Below are 19699 nucleotides of genomic sequence, written 5' to 3' on the forward strand. Positions count from 1 at the left end.
TAACCTTTGGTGCACAGTTAAAAACCCCTTCTCGCCCTCTCTTAAGAAAATGCTCTGGCATTTTTTATGAGAGATCTGATATTAGAGGCCCACTCACAGATTAAGGAGGATGTGTTACCTTTAGTGAAGGTAAAAGTGCATGAAGTGAGGGCATTAGCCACATCCCTGGCTTTCAGACATAATTTGTCTATTTCCGTTATTATCCAAACAATGTTTTGGAAGTGCAAATCGGTGTTTGCATCGCATTGCCTGCGTGAAATTGAAACTGTTTATGAAAATTGCAGTACCTTGGGTCCAATTTCGGTTGCTGGTATGGAGGAGTGTAGGAAGTCTTCCTTCAATCCATTTATTTTTTGCCTTGACTAACGGTGTTGAGTTGTAAGAGGGCCTGGGGGTGCTATGTACTTGGAGTAATCACGAATTTATCTTTCTATGTTTGGGTAATGGTTTTTAATTGTTAGCATTAGGCGACTGTGTTGTTTGTTCTCTGGTTTTATCATATGGCACTGTGCCCAGGGCAGGGGCAATATTGTTAATTCTTTGTGTGCAATTAGATACTCCTTCGCAGCAAAGAATCCCACTGATGTAGCAGGCAACCCCTGGCTATACGGCCACACCTCTACAGGTTGAGATGAGCGCCATCCAGAGGCAGTAATTTCCTGTAGTAGCTCTCTCAACATGTAAGGAATCAGCAAGCATTTTACCAATGCTAGCGATATTTTCAGTTTCCTTTACATTACAGTTATCAGTGGATTGGAGTAGATTATTCATGCATCCCACCTCCTGCAATGTGGGATTCAGCTATGTAATTACTTGGTAAGTATGTCATTTTATAATAAAATAAAGTTAATATATACTTAACAAGTAATTACATGATCAAAGCCCTCCCTCCTCCCCTCGCATGGATAGAAAGGCATAAACCTATTAATCTCATTTGCTGAGCTGGTTCTTCTCTTACCCCAAAAGTCGGTGGTGTCAGTCGCCTAGCCAAAACAAAAGTGGTGCTACCATGCGAATTTCAAAATTCTAGCTGCCGACAAGTTAGAAACTTATAGCTATGTAATTACTTGGTAAGTATATATAAAACTTTATTTTATTATACAAATGTCCTCTTTGTGCGCATCTTGTACGGGTCAGATTTGTTCAGTAGAGGATACATGTATCGAATGTGAGGGGTGGGATCTTAAATAATGGAAGATTTTGAGTTCTCGTCTTTCAAAACTTGAGAGGGATAGAAAGAGAAAAGCAACAATTAAACATGACATGACCTTAGCTAGTCAGAAATCTGCAAGTCTTCTTCGGAAGTTCCTATCATTTCTTTGAATGCTACTTCTCCCATCCCCTCCTCTTCAGTACCACCTGATCCCTTACCCAGCTCTCTCGCTCCTGACCCCAATGCCATTGCCATTGCCAGTCTGGAGTCGAAATTTGATCGTAAAGGCGAAGGTCCCTGGCATACTCCCCCAAACCTGGGAGAAGCTATACCGGAGGCTCAAGGGAGGTCAGTTGGGTCTGCCCACAGATAGTCGGCCCCTCAGTCGCGCCTGTTGCAAAATCCCAGGTGACAACAGTGCATGACAGCCATTGGAAGGCGCTCTTCCAGTTCAGAGGCTTCCAGCCCTGAACAAAAGCCCCAGTGGTGCTTCAATGATGTGTCTAGACCACTGAAAAGGTCTGCAGTGGAGGTGCATTGCTCGCCTCAAGTTCTGTGCAAGAAGGCGAAGGAGTCTCTTCCTTCATGCAGTTTCTGGGATAGCCGGAATGTTTTCTCCCAGTCAACCCGGCGTTCACGACACAAGGGCCCAACTGCGCCAGATAGCGCAGCAGTTTCAAAGTGCTTTTCTCCTTCTCCTGAAGTTCCTAAACACAAGCATCTAGTGGCATAAGTAGCTTTAGCAGAGCCTTTTCTTCAACTCTGTCTCCCAACTCTCTTAAGAGTAAGCACCCAGTAGCGCCAACTGGTGCAGCAGTTCCTGAGCGCTTATTGGCGTCCGAGCTCCCAGTAACCCCTGACTGTCCAGTAGTGCCTGAGCTTCCTTTGGCGCCCGAGTGTTCTTTGGCAGCAAATCAGTCAGTAGCAGTCATACGCTGTGTCTCTCAAGTGCCCAGCTTCCGAGCTCCTTGTAATGCCCACTCAGTTGCTTAGTGCTACTCCTTCTGGTTATCCTGACTCATCTTCTAGATGATCGGCACCAGCTCAACAGCGTCTGGATGATATTTTGGGCTTTTGAAGAAACCTTCTTCTGTGAAACCTTCCAAGGAGTTGTCGTCACCAGTCTCATTGGCTATTATTCCTTGGCCTGGTAACCAGAAAAAATTGACTTCTGTACCATGACATATAACTAAAAATATATATATACGTATACATTCTAAAACTCCAAGCCAACTGGGTGCTTGGTATTACTTTTCCCAGAGGTTGCCCAGGGAGCCACTAAAGATTGCAGTTTTTCTTGCCATAAGTTAAGATTTCTTTTAAAATATTAAAATAGCATATAATTCTGCACAAAGATCCTAATCAGGTCCATAGAATTCATACATTTGGCCTTAAGCTCAACTAATGAGTGTTCCATGTGAGCTTACTAACAAATATCAAACCAAGGAATATTGTTACTCTTAACTCAGAATACTTTGCCCATTCAATATATATATCTGGTTTGACACCCTTTATTCAACAAAAGTGAACAGATTTTGTTGCGGAGGATCTAAAATGAGGCATTTCTGCCCGTTTCACTATTTTGTTAATGTGTACCTAGTTGAAGTTGCAGTTCTGTCACTACATTCTTGAAGCTGTGAATAATATTGAGGTCATCTACAAATAGTGTCTATATTATATCCTTTGGGATTACTTTTACATTGCCACTGATAGCTAGTGCAAAAAGGGTGACACTTAATATGCACCCATGTGGAACATCCTGTTCTGGACACATACTTGGTAGTGTGGCTCTTATGCTTCTATTTGTAGTTGAAATTGCCCAAATTCTAGAATTGCTCTAATCAAAAAGGGTAGCTCCCTCCTCAGATTGTAATTATAGAGGACTTGCAAAGCACCATGCCTCCTTGTGGTGTCTTTTCTAAATAAAAAATATAGATACAGTAGAACCCCGGTCCTCGACACTAATCCGTTCCAGAGGAGGAGTCGAGATGTGATTCAGTCGAGATCCGAATCAATTTTTCCCATAAGAAATAACTGAAAATGGACAGCCTGTTCTTGACCACTTGTCATTACCCTAACCTTGCCTTTTATACAAAACATTACACATAAATTATAATTAATTAAGTTCAGATTTGAATAACTTAACGTATTAGACACACTTTTCATTTTTAAATGTATACTACATAAAAAATCTGGCCTACGTTCAACTCGCCCGTATTACCGATGGTTGGCTGAACGCCAATGCCTAGTCTAAGCTAGGTACCAGTATGTACTGTAGTGGATAGGCACAAAAACTGTTGCTAATATAATAAAATAATAAAAATAAGCTGAATTATGTCTGTTATCACAAACTTAAGAAAAATTGCCTAAGTTATGTTGGTAGCTTGTGACATGAGTTGATGTAAACAAACCAAAACACTGCCCTGGTGGCCTATTGCGGTAATACATAAACGTTGTTTATGTTCAGTATTAATTTATGGTAAATTTCATACAGAGTCTACTGGAATATTGTAAACAAAATCACTTTAAAATATCTTTCAATAAAGCGGGCTTTAAACAATACGTGGTAATGCCAACTAGCGGCAGCTGATGGAAACACTTTTCTCTGCAAACATCATATGATTTCTCGGGTCGGATTCCGGTTTGTTGTTCAAACTCCGATGCAAAATTTACTTAAAATTTCGCATAAAAATCCAATTATGTCGAGTTCTGATATGGTTGAGGACTGGGGTTCTACTGTACGTGGTGTTATTTAGATGCGGATGCCTCACAAATAGATGATGCCTTATGGACAAGCACATCTGTGGTGAAGTGCATATTTCTGAATCCATATTTGGCAGGGGAAAGATAATAGTTTCGTTCTATGTACCATATAAGTCAAACACTTACCATCTTCTTAGTTTTGCAAAAGCAAGGTGTTAAAGCACTGGGTCATTAGATGATCATCAACTGGCTGTCTTTTCCTGGTCTAACAAAAGTTAGCACTTGCAATGTTTCCCAAATACAGTATGTGGAAAAGAATGTTCAGAGTGTATTTGATTTTCATACTTAAAGTTCATGTTTTTGTTTTTTTGCACGATGTTTAATCATTACATGTGGGATTTTATCTGGGCTGGCCACACACTCTTTAGCATTTGTTATAGCTGATTCAAATTCTTTCATGAAGAAAGGTACATTGTAAGGTTCTTGCATGTATGGAGTAATGCATTAATTTTCTTTTCCTCTCTATGGTGATAGTCTGGATAGGGCTGGTCATAGGATTTGTTTGATATATCAACAAAGTGATTTGCAGAAGTGTCAGCCACTATCTGAGGATCAGTATCTTTTTCATTGTTTAATTTTAGTACTTTTGGTTTACTGGGAATAAATTTGCCAGCTATTTTTCTGACCTTTTTCCAGACCAGGATAAGTAGAGCTTGTTCCAACACAAATACGAACTTTCATATATGGAGTACTCACACTTAGCACACTTGGCTGTCACTGAGTCATCTGAAGAAACAAAATACTAACGGGTAGGCTGGTGCCCACAAACTGAGCTTGCCTTACTAGTCCAAGAGCCAGGGCAGGATTTATTTACCCAAGAAATACAAAAGGTTTGTGAATATATGTTGTTTCTACATGACTAAAGAGTCTCAGAAAAGTGAGTCTTACAAAATTTCAGTGGTAGACATGTCTATTAGATGTCATCAACATGGCCACAGGTGCACATGACCTGACCCCATTCCATTGACCATAGCTCAGGTGCCATTTGGCGTCCCGGCGTCCTGAACATTTGGCGTCCTTAAGAAAGGGTGTCATTTGGAGTCCTCAATTATTATTTATTTTATTTTTATATTTTTGGTGAAGAAAATAACATGCAATTTTACTTTTATATTTTTGCTTTCGAAAATAACATGCATATATAAAAAAAATTATGTAGTAAGTAGGGGAAAAGGTGCCATTTGGCGTCCTGAACATTTGCCGTCCTCAATTATTATTTATTTTATTTTTATGTTTTTGGTGAAGAAAATAACATGCAATTTTATTTTTATATTTTTGCTTTCGAAAATAACATGCATATATAAAAAAAAATTATGTAGTAGGTAGGGAAAAGTTGCCATTTGGCGTCCTGAACATTTGGCGTCCTCAAGAAAGGGTGTCATTTAGCGTCCTCAGTTATTATTTATTTTAATTTTATATTTTTGGTGAAGAAAATAACTTGCAATTTTATTTTTATATTTTTGCTTTCGAAAATAACATGATATAAAAAAATTATGTAGTAAGTAGGGGAAAAGGTCCCCGAACTCATATGAGAGAGGCCCAAAGGTCCCCGAACTGATATGAGAGAGGCCCAAAGGTCCCCGAACTGATATGAGAGAGGCCCACTGCACAACTCATCAACTGTCACATGACTGATGAGATGAATCAATATACAGGCAGTCCCCGGTTTACGACGGTTCCGGCTTACGACGTTCGAGGTTACGATGCTTTTCAAATATATTCATCAGAAATTATTTCCTGGCTTACGACGCATGTTCGGGAGTTACGACGCGTCGACGCCGATCCGACGGAAGAAATTTGGCCCCAAAACGGCAGAATAATCATAATTTGAAGGTTTTTTTATGTAAAACTCAATAATAATGCAGTTTACGTCGTTTTCAATGCACCCAGAGCATTAAAAGTAAGGTTTTCTTATGATTTTTGACGATTTTCGACGATTTTCCGGTTTACGACGATTTTCGGGTTACGACGTGGCGCAAGAACGGAACCCCCGTCGTAAACCGGGGACCGCCTGTAAACTATCTGTTATTAATCCCACTTTATCGATAAGAGTCTGATTAGGAGGAGGAGACACCTTGCCGAACAGATCTGAACTGATATTAGAGAGCCCCACTGCGTGACTCAACCACAGCTATGTGACTGATAAGAGCTGAACCGTTATAAACTAACTGTTATTAATCCCACACTGCCGATAAGAGTCTGATTAGGTATCCGCTGCTGATATGATTTAGACCCGCCGCGTGACTCATGAACAGGTGTATCACTGATAAGAGTTGAAGCGTAATAAACTATCTGTTATTAATCCCACTCTATTGATAAGAGTCTGATTACGTATCTGCTACTGATATAATTTAGACCCGCTGTGTGACTCATGAACAGCTGTATGACTTCATACGGACAGTACAGTGAACAGCTCTCTAAGATATACAGCTCTAACTCTCCACCCGATTGTTAAAAGTCACACGTTTTAACACGCTCCCGATTACGCTCACTGTCAGTGTCACTTAACTATGTATGGGATAATAAAAAGCGATTCTACCTATCCACTCATTTTATTAGATAAAGCGGTATACATTAACAAGTACATGAATCTGGGGGTTCTCCCGACACACATTCCAATACAATACCACCACGAGTTGTTATAACCAACCGTAAACCTCTAAATAATTTTACAATAAATAACCATAGGCTTCCAAATCTAGTATGTCGTACAGCCTGACTTTCCTCACCCTCCCCCTCTTCCGTTAGTGTTCTGCATAGAAGAACTCGCCTTCCTCCTCCTCCTCCTCCCCCTCCTCCTTGACCATTCATCCTAAGTAAGAAAAATAAAATGTCTTAGAAAAACCGAACGTCCCCAAAATTAATTATGTGATGTATATTAGCAACGTTTTTTAAAAATGGAATTAATCATTACCTTTTATTTAAAGAACACACGCACTCCTTGTATGTAAGAGCTCGTTTAATGCCCGAACTCCAGTGTGAACACCACACCCTCTTGAAAAATTTGAAATAGTATTCCGTCACCCACCTGTCATTACTTTTCAAACGACTCGGGGGGGAAGACAACACTCATTAACGACAAAACCGATTTTAACCCTCTATGACTCGTACAGTGAACGAAGAAAATGCAGTAAAGACCACACTTGTAAGAATTATCGGGTTGTATCTGCCTTGCGGACAGGCAAAGGGTAAAATCCGATTGCGCATCGAGAAAAGATGAGAAGCTACCCGAATAAATTTGCAGGTTTATACCGTAACTGTCAAAAAAGTAAAAAGTAGATTGTATCCTTAGGTGAACAGTCTATATAAAAACACACCCAATGTCCGACAAGATCAATACTAGAAGTTGAAGATAGAGTATTTGATATAAAAACTAGAGGTTTAATTCTATAAGCAGGTATTTTAAACGCACCAACTTATCTGAAGCGAACACACCTAAATATTTAATAAGACTCCCTAGCAAACCCTGTAAAACTGTCTCGATTTCTTTCGTATCCATCACACCTAGCCTCTAACATCACACTGAATGACTCTATCTGAATCAATGGTTAAAATGCCTTTCGTGTCACTGAACAGTAAAATCATGCAAGGGTGTGGTGCGACCGTGCCCAGCTTTATGGATATTCTCAAACTGGCCGAAATCTCAACGGGCATGGAATCTTCCTCCTCTTCCGTAATGAAGCTGAAACAATAGATGGCTCTCCCATTTTTAAGACTATTATAGGTTATGAGGTTATGTCCCCCTCCTATCGACTTTTGAGTCTCGTAATACAATTGCGTGATAGCATTACGAAAATTACAGTTGATGTGATATAACCGTATTCCCATTAACTGTGATGTGCACATTATTCAAGTCATAAGCTCCGAAAATATAAACTGTTGGCGCGTAATTCCCCGAAAATGTTTGCATGCTTATGGCCAGTGTAATCTTTTCAGGTATACAGGTATTGAAAGGTTGATCTATTAAAATGGAATCCTCGTTCTGCCCTATAACATATGTTTTATATAAAGTCTTATCAAATATATATTGTATCGGGTTAACTGCTAGAGCGGTTTTCAAAAGCGGACATGGCATTATAATGAGGGGTAACCCGATCAATCCACAACTTGGCCTTTTCTATATTCAGATCATTTAAGTGTCCGTCTGTGTGTGCACCCATCACCCAGTTGTTATTCTTCATTTCGAGTCTTATTCTCAAATCCACGGAATCTAGCAAATACATGTCTATACTCGCCAGATCTATGAGGAGTGGAAAAATGCGTGTGAATTCCCCCGCCTTAATGGAGCTCAGCATCTGAGATTCCCACCTACTCAGCTGTCTGAAAGAAGCGGCAGTATAGGTCTGTGTAACACCATGTGTAACGTTAAAGTCATCGTGGAAAAAACCACTTATACCAACAGTCGATAGTGCGCTGGTTTTAACGCTCTTGAGCATTTTTATGTATGATTGATAGTTAAAAACAGGACACGATTCCACCAACTTTTCATTCAAGAAAACAGAGACGGATTTAAAAAGCGTATTACTGTACTTATACCATTAACCAGTACAACATGTACATTGTCTGCTAGCCGCACACCGGCCCTGGCCACTGTAATGTATAATTCCAAAGCTATACTCGATAAATCCAAGAAGGAACCGGTAATACCATTAATACGAAACTCGATATAACTGTCTGTCAGGATTCGATTTACTGAATTGGTACTCAGTGTGAAATCCAACCTTTCCTTCGAATTAATCGAGCCTTCTATAATCCTACGTCTGTTCACATTCGGGAACAATTCCGAGATACCCGCGATATAGGAGGAGACAGGAACCTTGTTTCCCATCCCAGGCACGTTAGGAACAATGCTCGCCATTCCTGAAAAAAAAAAAATGCAAGAGGAGAGAGAATGTGTGGATGCACGCCAACGGGCAAAAGGTTAATGAATTAAAGAAGATCATACTCATCCTTGTTATATTTACTTCTCGATTTAACCCTTCGATTCGTCATTCTCTTCTTGTTCTTCTTCTTATTCTTCTTATTCCCTCTCCTCACGGCTGAGCTAGTGAGTGTACGACGTACTCCACCTCCCACCTTTTTCCTGGCGACCCTCCCACTTCCATCTAAAATTCGTCGGCCTATGCTTTTGAGAGCTGTCACTCCATGCCTTTTTAAAGATTCCGCAAAGGCAACTGATCATCACTACATCAGAAAGCACCGATCTGCCAAACTCTTTAACCGAAGGTTTAGCAACATTCAACAAAAAAAGGGAGTACCCTACGTGCAATGCCGGCAGTTGCCGAAAATACACCCCTGCCTCCCCTAGGACTTGGATAGAAAACTGAAATGTCTTCTAAACCCCCTCCCTTCCTTAAAGGTTCGGACAGGAATAATGTTTTAAATTCCACCTCAGAGGGTGGAGCAAAGACAACCCTCATACCTGTTAACTAAAAAAAAAAAAAAAAAAAAAAAAAGCTTTCAATCTCCTCCCCTGTTTTTGTTAAGCAGAGCGTGCGTTTGAACGTTCCTAATTACGCGAGGTTGCGAAAGTAAATAATGAAAAATACTGAAAAGAAGGTGTTTTTATACGTAACTCTCTATCTGGGTCTTATATGAAGCACGCAGGTGACACTCGAACCGTTGTTGAAATGGATGCGCCTCCCATTCTGGTCCGTGATAACGATTGAAATCTGTTCCAGGATGTTCGTGTTCAATGCTTTGTATGTCGTATTGTGTATCCCCTTCCCTTTACCACTCTAATGTGAAACAATCCAGTATATTTACTAGTTCACCTCCAAAAACAGTCGGTTGAACAATATGTGTGTACACGTACATATAATCTACACCACAATTATCGGGTAAGGAATCGTCAGAGAGGTGCACATTCAATGCCTCGAGGCTGTAAACTTCGTACGCTGTATTATTTTTAAAACCTAACAACCTGGTAGCTTTATCGCTGAATTTGACAGTCACACTTCTAATATCCCCCGCCTTAATGTTCCTCCTCCTCCTAACGTGAGGGATGATAACTCTCCTGCTGTCTTCATCCCAACAGAATATATCATTGCTGTTGAAAACGTTTTTGTATTCAGTGTCAAAATAGACTTTTAAATGTTCAAAAAATCTTTGTTAAGCGTCCTCACCAACCTTTTTTTATCCCCTGCTAACATAGCTGTCGTTGGTCTATAGCTATAGGCATGCTTATCGTTTTTACCACAATCAGTAACAAAGTAGAGGGTGAATTCTTCATCTCTCAATAATACAGCGTAATAAACACCCGGAAACATGATCGAAGCGAGACCTGCTTCATATTCGCTACCATTCGGCAGGAATATAGGAGTGGGTAACCTATTCACAAACCCTGATGGGGAGTTATTTTCATACCTATCCAGGCTGCCGAGACTGCTGGCATATATGATGTGTCAAAGCCCGCCATACTGATAATGTACTGCGCACAGTTTCCTTCATCTAGGTCTTATATGAAGGGTGCATGACATGGTTTTACCTGTAATAAACTTGACGTCTTCCCCCTTCTGATTCGTTACATCAATCGAGATGTAATCCACCGCATTCACGGTTATAGGTTTATAAACAGCATTATGTACACCTCTACTCGGTGCACATTCCAATGTGAAACAATCCAGGATGTTTACAGTTTTATCACCCAGCGATGAAGGTTGAATAATTTTGGAATATAAGTACACACAGTCAATACTGTGATCGTCGAGATATGAAATTCTGGAGAGATGATTTCTTATTGCCCCTGAACCATAAATCGTGTATGTCAATTTTGTGTTAAACCCTAATACTCGCGCTGCTCTAACACTAAACTTTACAGTGACTGAAACAATTCCTTCTACTTTCGCCACCTCGGCATTCACGTATGTGAGACTCATCCGCTTCAAATCATCGTTCCATGAAAATAATCCTTCCCTTCGCATAACACCTCGAATGTATGCACCGTAAAATGTTTCCAACTGTTTTGTAACGTCCGTATTGAGTGCTATGGTCAATCTATTCATATCTTCCGCTAATAATCCAATGGCAGGAACATACGTGAAACCATACGAGCGAGGTGACAAACCCTGATTTAAGGTTGCTTTAAAATGAATTGTGAAATCTATGTCTTCAGATGTGACAGCGTAGTATTCATTTGGGAGTGTAACCCCTATAACACCCATTTCATATTCCACCTCTATTGATAGAGTTATGGGAGTGGACAATTTGTAAATATACAGGGCTGGTTTTCGGGAAATAAATCCAGACACAACCCGCTATTCACATGTACAATGTAATCACTACACATGTTGAATGTGCAATACTGGTAATACACACGATTGCGTACATATATATACCTTGCAACATAGAATGGATGAATAAAAAATTATGTATAAAATAAGAAAAACTGTTTTATTATACAAATTGTTGGAACATACATACATACATACAGACACACATATTAAAATATACATATTAAATTACAGACTTTGGTAATCATTTTTACATTGGTGTGTCACACATCTTGCCACGTTGAACGCCAAAGTTTAATTTCTCCGCGTTCACAATTTCCAAACGTTTCAGTTTGGAAGGGACATCCATGTTTTGTTTAACCCCCAAACATAATTTCTCCGCGTCCATTATTTCCAAACGTTTCAATTTGGATGATGCATCTTTCAACTTCACATCGTCTGCACACCTCTCTTCAAGGTGTGATAAAACAATTTCCGTGATAACTATGCAAGTGACTTTTCCATGTTGTTTCATCTCCTCACCAAAGGAGACAATCGCAGGCAGGTAATGGTTTAACCAATCACAGTTCACGCAACCACTCAGTCCTATCCCCGCAGCAAATAGAATACATTTCATATCTTCACGCGACGCTTTCATGAACTGCGATTTCAAACTCTTCAATAATGCGTAGAAGTGATTGTATCTCATTTCTCTCGTGTCGTTTCGCAACCTTTCTGCATGGTCTTCATCCTTGGAATACATTATACTCGTTTTGGCGAATTCGTTCTCTTCCACAGAAGCGCCAATTCCATATTGGGTTAACAATGTAGCAATGACAGGTAGGTCAGGTTCTTCCGCATCAGTGTATTCTCCCCTCGGGCACTCTCAAAACGGGCGGTACCTTCTATCCCGCGGTGAATGCAGCATAACTCGTCCCAGCTCTGTTGTAACGGAGATCTGCAACGTCGGCGTAGGGGTAAACTCTCACAATGTCTTCAGCAATGCCATAATTCCGGCGCATTACATAGTTAGTAGCTATAACCAGGCAACACTCCTTCTTGAACTTGGTCTCTGATAATCTCCCGAAAACCAACTTGCAAGGTGACGAAGCCATCTCTGAACTGTGAAAATTGGAAGGGTGTACACATTAACGCTACACGAGCTGGAATACTAATGCCTCCATAAACTCCTTCAATTTTCCACACCCCCTCGTCTTCCCCTCTGTGATTCATCACGCTAGGCTCCGCCCCCACCCTCTTGATTGAGCAGGTTTATCTCCGAGCCCACCCCCATGACCGAACATGATTGAACGGGTCTTAAACCCCGTGATAAGGGAAGGATTTACCGCAGATAATTTGTGATATGCGTCAGAACGGTCACTCACTCGTAAAAAAGTTTATCACTGCTGCTGCTGGATTGAACACGTTAATTTCTTGACTCATCAATATGGTTGCCACACGTTCACCTTTTTCTTCGCCACCTTGTTTTTCATTATTCTTCTCCCTCCTCCTCCTCCTCCTCCTCCTCCTCCCCCTCCTCCTCCCCTAGGTGAATTGAGCCATACTTCTATCTGTTTTTTTTATAGCTGAGTTTCTCACCATCTGATCTCTAATACCACCCCGTTCAATTATATAGTTATAACTGGGTACATTGTTATCATCCGTCTTCTTAAAAAGAAATTCTCTTGCCACATTTGAAATGTTATATCTCATAAGCGGGTGGGACAAGTCCCCTTCTTCATTCCATTCAATCACACCTGAATTTTGCAAGTGGTTAACCAAGGCAGTCACATATGGTATTTGATGATCTTTGAATAATATAGGAATAATACCAGTTAGGTCAGGATTAACTCTTTTGCGGGTAACTTCGCGGTTGAGCACATTTAAAATTAGCTGTTCTCCCTCCTTCACACGATCATCCTCGACAGGAGGTATAGGAGGTGGAGGTGCAGCTGTTTTGGCATTTGCTGGAAAATTCACATTTCTCTGCACGTTAAGAGGAATGGGTGCGACACCCGCCCCCACATTAACCCACCCTTCCCCTCCTCCTCCTCCTCCTCCCCACCAGCGCCGTCTTCGCCGTCGGCATTGATGTTAACGTTATTACTATGGTTATTAACATTATTCCTGTTGACGCATGTTTCCCGACCTTTTGTCAACCTCTCATATGTGATAGCTGGTATTACGTAGAATTCCTTCATTGTTTTATTTTTTTATTTTTTTTTTTTTCCTATTTTAAAAAAAGACTGCCTAACAAACTAGCCACTAAAGGAAATAATACGGACAGAATGGCGCCGCCTTTGCAACTCTTCAATATTTTTTTCTTCTTCGTTAATGATGTAGATTTCAGGGATATTTGACAGATCTCTCTCTTCCACCCACCGAGTTTTTTAATAAATGTTTTTTCTCTGGTCAGATTACCACGAAGAAAATTTCTGAAAATTTCAGATATGGTGGCGGTAAATGCTTTACTTAATGTTGGAATTACTCTACTCTCGGAGGGGGATAAAAGAGAGATGAATAAAATAAAATCTTTGTTTTTACGTATTAAAACCTCCTTTTTACAACTCATGTCTGCACAATTTGCAATTCGTCAACCCACGAATTAAATTGTGCAGGATAACCCTTCCAATTGACATAATACTGCGTTTTGCTGCCTCTCCTCCTCCTGTCTAAGATGGTGATATCATAGGTTTCGGGTATTTTGGTAGGTATTAATTCTTCTCTGTAGAATGTGCCTTTTATTTCTTCTCCCGCTAAATCTTCTAAGATGTAAACTGTGGGATTTTGCAGAGTGACGAGCTTCTTGATTTTAAAAATTTCTAGAGTGTTTTGAACAGTATACCCCCTCCTGAAAACTGCGTTCGGTTTTCGTCAGCTATTTCGTATGGTGTCTCCAACGTTCAAGGATGAAGTGACGCGATTCGTTGTGGGAAAAGCGTTTTATACATTCTCGAGAATTTATTTTTAATGTCCGCCTTCGCTTCTCATAGCATGCACCTCCTCAGGTGTGCGCCCCTGCCCCAAACTCTTGTGCGGTGAGTTGTTATAACTGTTAACTATGTCTCGCAGAACATCGATATATTTCAACGTGTTGTTGTGTGTGAGGTATCTGTATATGCGGTTTTTAATAGTTCTTATCACCCTTTTTCAGCTATAGAAGCTTTAATTTCTGCATGAACAGACGCTATATAACAATACATTTTTACTTTTCAGATAATTCCTTACATGCCGGTTAATAAATTCCCTACCTTCATCATTGTTCAGGCGAGACAGACCTGAAAAATCTGTAGATTCTGTAATCATTTTTAGCGCATTGCACACAGTAAGGCCATCCCTCTTTTTCAAGGGGAGAATGTGTAAAAACTTCAAAAATTGATCAATGAAAATTAGGAGATATTTATAACCTTCATTGTGTCGAGCCAGTTTCGACATGTCCGCCAAATCCGTGCTGGCCGCTGCTCGAGGTTTAGTTGATATGATTTTCCTTCTAAGGAAACATTTGCACGTGCTCTTGTGCAAGGTATATGAAGGTTGACTCTTTAAAAATTAACGACGTCCGCTCTAGTCACATTTTTGTCTACCTTCCTCACTACTTTGAGTAGTGCATTCACACCGCTGAAACATGATGGTTGTGTCACATTGCCATATAAATCCCTAAGCAGTCGTAACTGTTCTTCAGTAATATTTGTACGCGATTTGATATTCGGTCTCTCCGAGAATATTCGTTCTGAGCTGCAACAATTCAGGTGTTGATTTGGCTTTGAAGTCTACTAATAGATAACCATATCGTTCGCGTTAAAGCTTTTTGTACATGTCAGAAAACTCCACACCTCTCCGCCGACCGAATAATTGCCTGCCCAAAGTTTCAATTTGACCAGTGTCACGATTCTTTATGAGGATGTAATGGGAGCAATTGAGACTGATGCTCCTACTGAATTTACCCAAGTGAAACACGTTCTGGGTTATAAAGATCACCGATATATTCGAATGCCGTCCGGTGGTGAATGCTTGGGTCACGAATTTATTGTCGCTAGCTTCGAGAAAACAATCATCAAGTACAAATAACAGTCCTTTACTACCACCCTCCACTCCTCTTTCCGTGTAATCGAAAGGTTGTGTCTGCGGAAGGAGATGCCCTGTCGGTTATTATGTCTTCCATTCGTAACCTGGAAGCTAAAATGCTCGCTCTTCAAAGTGCTGTGAAGTGCAGTGATAGTGTCTGACCCCCTAGTGTTGTGGAGGGGGCGTCAGATCGGCCGTATAATGCCTCTAGGCCTGGACCTCTGCCGGACTCCCAGGACTCAGGGAGTGGGCAAGTCGAAAACCGCAAGAGGGTTACGCGGACCCCCCACCGATCTGGCGTCCCTTCGGCAGGTCCTGTTGACGCTTCCCAGGCTGCCAAGGGTCGTGCACGGGCAAGAATCCTTAAGGATTGCTTCTCGTCCCCCGAATCTTCCTCCCCGCGTCAGGGGTGGAACTCTTGGAAGGACTCTCGCCCTTTGAAGAGAAGCTTCAAAGAAGGGGACGCTTCACGTCCCTTTTCTCGTGACGCTCTTCGCTCTTCTCCGGAGAGTTTTGACGCCCTCCTGCCGCAGAAGAGGACCAGGACGTCATCGGACGATGACGCTTTTGAGCGCCCCGGTCGCTCCAGGAAGAGAGCTGTTGCTTCCCCTGTGAGAAGGAAGAAGGCGTCCCCTCGCCCCTCGTCTTCTCACAGGATCAGCCCTTCTCCTGAGGAGGAGACTTCTCCTACTCGAAAGCTTCTGCTAGACATGCAGAGGCAGTTGGCTTCGTTAATGGCCCAGAAGGAGACTGATACGTGTCGTCGTCGGAAGGATTCCCGACTGCCGATCGAGAGGTCCAAACCGTCCCCTTCTCCTTCTCCGCGTTCGTCTTCTTCTCATGCTTCGCCGCCCTCTAGAAGTCCTTTGGCTCAGCGCTTTACTGGTCTCAGCAGGGATCGCCAATTCCTTCTTTCTGACGCTCTCCATGCTGCTAGGCTTGACGCCCCTCGTTATGACGCTCCACTTATTTCTCGCCATGACGCTTCTCATGCTGCTAAGCATGACACTCCTCATGCTGCTCGGCAAGACGCCCCCCTTGCTGCTCGACCTCATCGGGACACTCGTCAGGATGCTCGTCAGGATGCTCGTCAAGACGCTTCTTGCCGAGATTTTCGCGACCCCTCTCGGACTTCTTCCAAGCAGAAGTCCCGATTCTCGCCAGGGAAGGGGGAACTCCGCGCCGGAGAGTTGGTCTGCAAGGGCTTAGACCTCCGGAAGTTTCTCCAGTCTCTTCGGTTGCTCCCATTGAAGGAGAGCTGTCAAGTGCATCGGAACCTGCAGTTGAGGAACAGTCCTCGACTTCATCAGCTTCTTCCGATTACCAGGTCTTGACACGTTTGCTGAAGGACTTGTTTGGGGACAAGTTTCAACCTTCTGCTCCTCGCCCTCCTCCTTCGCAGTTAACCTCGTCTAAATCGCAAAAGACTTCAGGTTTTGTGAAAATGGCCACGTCTCTCTCTACGAAGAGGGCCTTTAAGAAGGTTCAGGAGTGGATGGACTCCAGGAAGGCCCAGTGCAAGACTTCTTTCGCCTGCCTCCATCAAGATTGAGTGGGAAAAGGGGAATTTGGTACAAGACGGGAGAGGATGTTGGTTGGAGAGTTCCTTCCTCTTCCCAAGGAGATTTTGCCAGCCTTGTGGACGCTCCTAGAAGGTCTCTCCTTTCGTCAGCTAAGGTGTCCTGGACGTTGTCTGAGACTGATCACCATCTGAAAGGTCTCTTCAGAACATTGGAAGTTTTCAACTTTCTGGGCTGGTGCCTGGGAGTCTTGGACTTGCAGGCTCGTAGCCCTGACTCCATTAGTCTGGGAGATTTGTTCAGCGCCCTAACTTGCATGGACAAGGCGGTCAGGGATGGCTCAAGAGCTGGCTGCCCACTTCTGTACGGGGCTTTTAAAGAAGAGAGCCATATACTGCAACTTCACTGCGAAGTCGGTCTCTCCTTCTCAGAGGGCAGAGTTGCTGTTCGCCTCCGATGTCTAACCATCTTTTCCCCAGTCCTTAGTCAAGGATACTGCCGCCACTTTGCAAGAGAAGGCTACTCAAGACCTCCTGGCCCAGTCTTCTAGACGTCCAGCAGTCCCTTCGACTTCTTCCTTGGGCAGGCTTCCAAGATACAGAAGCCCTTTCGTTTAAGGAGCTTCTTCAAGATCGTCCTCTCGAGGAAGAGGTCTCTCCAGAGGTAGAGCCCCTTCAAAACCTAGGGGCAAGAAGTGACTCTGTGGACCTCCAGACACTGGTTGGAGCCAGGCTTCTTTCCTTTGCAAGAGCATGGAGAGAGAGAGGGACAGACAACTGGTCCCTCGAAGTCATCGAAAAGGGATACAAGATCCCATTCCTCGTCTTACCTCCGTTGTGCACGAAGCCCAAGGATCTGTCGCCATCCTATCAGCAGGAGAAGCAGCAGATTCTATTCGACCTGCTCGAGCAAATTCTCGAGAAGAGAGCTGTGGAACAGGTCTCAGATTTACAATCCCCGGGCTTTTACAACAGGTTGTTCCTGGTCCCGAAGCAGTCAGGAGGATGGAGACCAGTCCTGGACATCAGCAGGTTGAACCATTTCGTTCTGAAAGAAAATTTCAAAATGGAGACGTCCCATTCGGTTATAGGAGCCTTAAGACCAGGCGACTGGATGGTTTCTCTCGATCTGCAGGACGCCTACTTTCACGTCCCTATACATCGTCTATCAAGGAAGTACTTGAGATTTGTCCTGCGGGGACAGGTATATCAGTTCAGGGCTCTCTGCTTCGGGCTAAGCACAGCCCCTATGGTCTTCACGGTGTTAATGAGGAATGTGGCGAGATGGCTTCACCTTGCAGGGATAAGAGTCTCACTTTATTTGGACGATTGGCTCATTCGAGCCTCGTCAGTGTCGAGGTGTCTGGAGGACCTTCACACGACGTTAGGTTTGACGAAGTCCCATCTGACCCCGACTCAGTCCATCGTTTATCTGGGGATTCAGATGGATTCAGTGGCTTTTCGAGCTTTTCCGTCACAAGAAAGACAGCAGCAGTGCTTACACAAAGTTTCAGCCTTCCTGCGGAAAGAAACATGCTCGGTGAGGGAATGGATGAGTCTGCTGGGGACCATTTCATCGCTGGAGAAGTTTGTTTCCCTGGGGAGACTGCATCTCAGACCGCTTCAGTTCTTCCTTGCAGAGAACTGGCAGGACAAGGAGGATCTGGAAGTTTCTCTGAAGATCTCGACAAAGGTGAACGATCACCTAAGGTGGTGGCTCGATCCATCAAAGTTGGCAGAAGGCGTTTCTCTCAAACTTCAGAACCCCGACCTAGTGTTGTTTTCCGACGCGTCCACATCGGGATGGGGAGCAACACTGGGGGGGGGAAGAAGTGTCGGGCACCTGGAGAGGGGAACAGGTGTCCTGGCACATAAATCTCAAAGAATTGGGGCGATTCAGTTGGCCCTACTTTTCTTCGAGAGACGAGTCACAAAACCGAGTAGTCCAGATCAACTCGGACAACACCACTGGCCCTGGCATACCTAAAGAAACAGGAGGAACTCACTCTCGGTCCCTGTTCGCTTTAGCAAAGGACATCCTGCTGTGGGCACAGGCCCGAATATTACGATCCTCACGAGGTTTGTTGCAGGTGTAGAGAACGTCCGTGTGGATCTTCTAAGTCGGCAACAACAACTGCTACCGACCGAGTGGACCCTGCACCAAGAGGTTTGTGGGGACTGTGGAGGCTATGGGGACGTCCCTTGGTAGATCTCTTTGCAACTTCCAAGACGAAGAGGCTTCCTCTTTACTGCTCCCCTGTACTCGATCCAGGAGCGATCTCAGTAGATGCTCTTCTCTGGGATTGGACGGGATGGACGTTTATGCCTTTCCCCGTTCAAAATCCTCGGAGAAGTCATCAGAAAGTTTGCGTCGTCAGAAGGGACGAGGATGACGTTGATCGCCCCATTTTGGTCTTCGAGGGAATGGTTCACAGAGGTCATGTCCTTCCTAGTGGACTTTCTGATGAGAGTCTGCCCATCAGACAACCCCAGTCGAGAGGTACCACAAAAACCTCCCGCTCTGAGTCTGACTGCATTCAGACTATCGAGAAGCTGGCCAGAGCGAGAGGTTTTTCTAGATCAGTGGCAAGAGCTATTGCCAGAGCCAGAAGATTCTCTTCCAGTAATTTGTACCAATCAAAGTGGACCGTGTTCAGAGATGGTGTAGAAAGAAGGACATTTCCTCTACCACGACCTCTGTGAGTCAGATAGCAGACTTCCTCTTGTTTCTGAGGAGTGAAGTCAAACTAGCGGTCCCGACTATCAAGGGATATAGGAGTATGCTATCAGCCATTTTAGGCATAGAAACCTGGACCTGACTAACAACAAAGACCTTCACGATCTATTTAAATCATTCGAAACCACGAAGGTGCCTCAGCAAAGAACTCCTTCTTGGAATTTAGATGTGGTGTTACGGTTCCTGATGTCCAGTCCTTTTGAGCCTCTTCGTTCTGCGACATTGAGGAACATTACCAGAAAGACTATTTTTCT

At 43.0% G+C, this 19699-nt stretch overlaps 1 long non-coding RNA gene across 1 annotated transcript in view; it reads left to right on the plus strand.

The window, feature by feature from the left end:
* Positions 1 to 19699, plus strand: part of LOC136832828 (uncharacterized) — a 45701-nt gene that overhangs the window by 8762 nt on the left and 17240 nt on the right. The gene's annotated exons all lie outside the window — the stretch shown is intronic.

Source organism: Macrobrachium rosenbergii, chromosome 50, assembly GCF_040412425.1.
Source record: "Macrobrachium rosenbergii isolate ZJJX-2024 chromosome 50, ASM4041242v1, whole genome shotgun sequence".
NCBI classification, from domain to species: Eukaryota; Metazoa; Arthropoda; class Malacostraca; order Decapoda; family Palaemonidae; genus Macrobrachium; species Macrobrachium rosenbergii.